A 6,328-nucleotide genomic window follows, 5' to 3' on the forward strand; every position below is an offset into this window, starting at 1 on the left:
TTAACCTGCACAAAGTTAGAGGTATATGTTTCCAGATTTGTGAAAGTAGGATTTTCTGTGAGAAACAGTCCTTTAGAAAACTGACTAGTCACATAAGAATCAACAACGGACAAGGGTTCTGGTATGTATTTCATGGACTTTAGTGCATATTAATAATTTAAAAGAAAGGATGCTAGCACAAGAAGGGCAAAATAATTTAGTTCCTAGGTATTTTGAAAACAGTGCATCGTCCGTTTTCCTTTACTAATAAGTTTCCACTTGTACACGAGCAAGATAGACATAAAAAGCAGCAACATACTTTGAGCTTTTAAATACAACAGGCAATGCATGCCAGTGGCTGCAAACAACCCTTAGCTAGAAAAACTAGTAATTCTCATTCGGTAAACATGCTACTATATATAATAGCCAACTTCAGTGAGGACGTGGCAACAATAACTCTCAATCACTTAAGGATTTTTCATTAGTAAATTCGACAATAGATTAACTAGAGCAGCTTAAAGGTTGTTTTCTACACTTCATAAAACAGAAGCAGCAAGCAATGTGGGGAGCCAGCTCATGTTTCCACCTAACTATTTTTCCTTACCACCTGATGCAACTTTAATAAGTAAAAAAGGCAGTGCAATATTGCACAATTTAATGTTGTTCAGCTGAGTAACCAAGAAACACTTTACAACACAAGGAAATTAACCTTCAAGCAATCAAACATGAACTTTAACTGCTTACCTGTATATGTTCTTGTTTTGCCAGATTCAGTCTAACACAAAACGTTGCTGGTGTAACAAGAGAAATCCCTCACTTAGCCAAACATCTAAGCACTAACAAAAACAACACTTTTAAGTTTATACGAAAGGATTCTGAAGATGTCTTGATTCCATTTGACTTGGGCGACACACATATACCTCAGGAACAACCAGACACTATGCTATGCCAATGATCTTCTCCCAAAGTACGGGTTATTAACACTGCGCTGAGCCCTGCACCAAATGATCCCTATATCTGACGCTGAACAATTCAGTCAAAAGGAGAAAGCACCACTATCCCAGAGTTGCTAGGAAACAGGGAGGGAGTTCCTGACCTGAATTCTTAGCTGAGTTTGATGTTGCCCAGGAAGCTTAGGTTCTGATGACTTCCTTGAAAATACAGGAGATAAATATGCACACAGAGATCTTCAAGGGAAAAATGTTATCGTGAACTTTTAAAAGATAGCAGCAAAGACAAACATCCAGTGCAAACAACAGTAAAATCACTCTGTAACAGTAAGGAACCACTCATTAAAGCATTAAGCTCATTTGCAAAAATCTATGGTGAATTTGCTATTTTCTTTGCCAGAAAAAGTTGGGGAAATTTTAACCCTATAATCAGATTTTTCCGCTTCACTAACCTAAATGGTGGTCAAATTACTTTGTTATAGAAAATGCAAAAGCCCACACACCCCTCCATGTGAATGCAACATTAACGCAATGTTGCGCTAGTGAAGTTAAACACACACAAATCAGGAAATACAAAAGTAAAGGTTCCAATTGCTAAATAAATTGGCCCAAATAGCCCTCATTGTAAAATATGTTAAAAGGCATTCTAAAACTCTAAACGCTGTACTCTGGAATATGGCATATGTGCAATGCAGGCAAATTAATGTTGCCAGAAGAACATTTACTTTTGCATTTCATGCATTTAAATATTAAAAGCCATTATCTCACCACTGTATTATTATATTTTGCATTTCATTTTCTGTGTGTGTGTGTGTGTGTGTGTGTGTGTGTGTGTGTGTGTATTGAAAACAAATAAAAGGGGGGGGGGGAGAGATGAGAGGAAGATGAAGAAAAGAGGAAAAAAAACCCACAGTTACCTTTTTCCTAGATGTACCAGCAAGTTTCTTGTAAGGGCTACTAAAGGACTTCTATGAAGCACATATGCCTTGAAGTTCACAATTGCGCCCCAATCCTGAACCAGCCACCTAGCTGTGTACTGCACAAATATATAAAAAGGAAGAAGGTATCTTCCCAGTGAAAGATACTCCCACCCAATGGCTAGAGTAGCCTCATGGGCCCTCACACAGTAAATCCACAGTGAGGAGGATGGCCCTCACACAGCAATTTCTTCAGCCCTATTCAGACCTTTTCCCACCCGCCCTACATATTACCATACCCAGCTATTTCCCTCATTTCACAGGAGATCTGCACTAGTTCCATAGACTATGACCAAGCTTTTGCACCTGTGAAGGAGAATACTTGATTTGCTCCTTCATGCATGTGGACTTTAAGGAGTATGCCTTGGAGGAATGGTCTGGTATTTTTAAGAACCACACGGAGGCCTCTATCAAGGAAGCCCAGGAACAGACTGGGGACTCCATCCCTGGTCTGGACTTGGAAGCAAACCCTTTCTCTACCAGAGCAAGAAAGCCATTTCCTAGCTGGGTAGGAGAGAGGCAAGTATGAGAACCCATTCCCCAGCTAGAGCAGCAGAGCCAAATGTCTCTCTAGATGCATAAGCATATTCTGTGGCATAGAAGATTCGTAACTAGATGTGTGAGCTAATAATCACACAGTTAAAAAACTCTGATGAAGGGTATGAGAGGGCTAGCAGGGTGAGGGGAAGAGATGTGCAGATTATGTCTGAAAAACTCCAGCTATGCTCTCAACTTGTTTGGTTTTTTTAATGTGTTCATCTTATTTTGCATGCATTTGTATCTGAAAGTGCAAGTGAAAAGTTTGTGTGGTTCTCAAACACTGGTAACTTTGTTAATTTAAAACAATTTTCCTTTCCAAAATTAGCAAAGCATATGCTCACCACTTACATGCTAAAGATCCAGTTTCAAACTTTAGCCTTTAAGATATTTGACTTTGGGGAGGGGAAGGAGTAAAGTATAGTTTACAATGAAAAAAGGATAGGAATAGCCCAAAAGCAGAGGCCCCCTGAACGCCCCCAATGATGCTACACTAGCGCTATGACACCACCAGCAGATGGTCACAGTCTTGTTCATAAGTGTTTCTGTGTTTCACTAACAAAGTACCTACAAGCTGGTCAAAGCAACAAAATTGAATAAATGATCATTAGCCTAAGGAAAAAAATGAATATTTGTTCCTGCCTTATTGTGGAAATTTGAAAAATTGCTTGTGCACACTATAAAAGAACAACTGAAATTATTATTTTACAATGTATATTGTTTTAGAAATGCAAACATTTTAAAAAAATCTTTACTCAGCTGAATAATTATTTAAATGTAAGTTACAGCTAGTAAAATGGTATATGCCAGGGTGGCCAAACTTACTACCCTCCAAGCCACATACAACAATCTTCAGAAGTTCAAGAGCCGGGGTCAGCCACACTGGCTGCTGCAGCTGCAGAATTTCATGGAGGTTGCAGAAAGTCACAGAATCCGTGACTTCTGTGACCTCCATGACAAATTCACAGTCTTAACAATAACTAATCTTTATTTGTGTCCTACAAATTGAGATAGCAGGCTTTACCAAGACATACAAAGGCAGTTTAATCATTTGCTTACTGGAATTTAAGGCCCCAAATTTCACCACTGCTTCCTAGGAAAACTACATATAACGTAACATTGCAGCACCAATCATAGGAATACACATTACTGGTTCTCAAAGTGTTGCCTCAAAGCCTCCATGATTCAAATTGCCCCCCTCTGATAGCCCTGATATCTGGCTGCTCAAAATCAGCAGTCAGGTGGTCAGCACTCCACCTCTGAGCAAACCTTTCACTCTTAGCTTCACAAATATTATGCAATGTACAACATGCGGCTATGACCATGGGAATATTATCCTCACTGAGGTCTAACCTGCCATAAAGGCATCGCCAGCATGCCTTTAATCTGCCAAAGGCACATTCCACAGTCATCCTGCACCTACTCAGCCTGTTGTGGAACTGTTCCTTACTGCTATTCACGTTTCCCGTGTACGGTTTCATGAGCCATGGCTCTAAGGGGTACACTGGGTCTCTCAGGATCATTATGGGCATTTCAACATTCCCCCACTGTAATCTTCTGGTCCAGAAAGAAAGTCTCCATTTGCAGCTTTCTGTACAGACTGGTGTTCCTGAAGATACGTGCATCATGCACCTTCCTGGACCACCCCTCATTGATATCAGTGAAATGCCCATGGTGATCCACAAGCGCCTGCAACACCATGGAGAAATACTGTTTCCATTTGATGTACTCCATCGCAAGGCGGTCTGGTGCCAAAATTGGAATATGCGTACCATCTATCACCGATTCACAGTTAGGGAAACCAATTTCTGCAAAGCTATTCATGATTTCACGCATGTTTCCCAGAGTCATGGTCCTTCGTAGCAGGATGTGATTAATTGCCCTGCACACTTGTGTTAATGCAGCCCCAACAGTTGACTTCCTGAATCCAAACTGATTCACGACCAAATGGCAGCAGTCTGGAGTCACCAGCTTCCACACTGCAATTGCCATGTGCTTCTCTACCAATAGGGCAGCTCTGACTCTGGTGTCTTTGAGCTGCAGTGCTGGGGTGAGCACTGCACACAGTTCCAGGAAAGTGACTTTCCGCATCTGAAAGTTCTGTAGCCACTGCTTATCATCCCAGATCTGCATAACAATACAATCCCACCAATCAGTGCTGGTTTCCCGAGCCCTAAAGCGATGGTCCATCATTTGCAGCTGTTCCATGAATGCCAAAGGAAATCTAAAGTTGCTCCTATCCATATCACACAGCATGTCAGGCAACTGGGAGTCTTCTTCAGTTAGGAACTTCATGATTCACTGCACTGCCATCTGCGATGTGCTAATGACAGTTATCAGAGCATAGGAGATCAATGCGGGATCCATTCCTTCACAGAGATGCCGCGGTGCACAGCAAACAAGGGCAGTTGAAAAATGCCGTGAAAGAAAGCTGAAAGCCCATGGAATGCTGGGATGGAAAACAATGCATCATGGGACATTGAGCCCAGTTCTAAGATTTGCTGCAATCCGCTCCGCCTTCCCATAAGATCTAGTGGCAGAAGGTGTTGAGCTGGACCCACAGTGCACTGCTCACACTGTCAATGATAGTGCCCCCAAGTGTGGACGCACTCTGCCGACAGAGGGAGTATAGTGCAAACATGCAATACTGACTTTTATTATAGCGCTTTGTCGACATAACTTTTGTTGAAAAAACCCTGTAGTGTAGACCAGGCTTAAAATGTAATCTAAATTCCACAAAGACCCAAAAGGAATTTAACATTTTTTTCTACAGAAAAAAAAATTGATTTATGGAATAAAAACTGATAATTGTCAGCAAAGCAATGAAAACAACTGAGTAATAAGGCCTTGGCTACACTTACCCGGTAGTTCGACGGCTGGAAATCGAACTTCTGGGTTCGACTTATCGCGTCTAGTCTGGACGTGATAAGTCGAACCCGGAAGTGCTCGCCGTCGACTGCGGTACTCCAGCTCGCCGAGAGGAGTACCGCGGAGTCGACGGGGGAGCCTGCCTGCCGCGTGTGGACCAAGGTAAGTTCGAACTAATTCGAACTAAGGTACTTCGAACTTCAGCTACGTTATTCACGTAGCTGAAGTTGCGTACCTTAGTTCGAATTAGGGGGGTAGTGTAGACCAAGCCTAAGTGATTTATACAGAAATTAGCAAAAGGATTTGGAGGGGGAAACTCACCTGATGTCATAATTTGTTATTTTCCATCCATCAGAATATTTTCTATGTTCACGACTTGAATTAAAGAGAGGGAGGGGGAAGAGACAAGGTGGAATGGGGAAAACCAGTGCTCTTATTAAAAATAATGTGTAAGATCAGACTCTGGTGTAAATTGGCATAGCTCCATTGACTCTAATTTACACCAGCTGAGAATCTTGCCAAATGTACTGAATAATTATGAGAGTAGAAGAGGAGGAAATTACTCACCTTGTGCAGTAACGATGGTTCTTTGAGTTGTGTCTCTATGGGTGCTCCATTGTAGGTGCCCAGGCACCTCTAACCGGAGATTTTAGGTAGCAGATTTTTAGGCCCACACATACTCCCTCCCTCAGACACTCTTAGTGGTCTGTCTCAAGGTTAACTAACGCTGCACGGGTGAACCACCCTGAGTTCCTTCTCACCGCACAACCCCTTGGTGAGAACTCTGAAGTGGAGGGAGGGTGGGTTGTGGAGCACCTATAGGGACACATCTTGAAGAACCATCATTACTGCACAAGATGAGTAACTTCTTCTTCAAGTACTGTCCCCATACGTGCTTTACTATAGATGACTCTAGTATGCCCCATGGAGGGCTGGGGCTTCGGAGTAGAGTCTGCTACTGACATTAGTATTGTGGAGCCGAAGATGGCATCAGAGGGAGAGTCCCGAGTAATTGTA

The sequence above is a fragment of the Trachemys scripta genome, chromosome 1 (assembly GCF_013100865.1).
Source record: "Trachemys scripta elegans isolate TJP31775 chromosome 1, CAS_Tse_1.0, whole genome shotgun sequence".
NCBI lineage: Eukaryota > Metazoa > Chordata > Testudines > Emydidae > Trachemys > Trachemys scripta.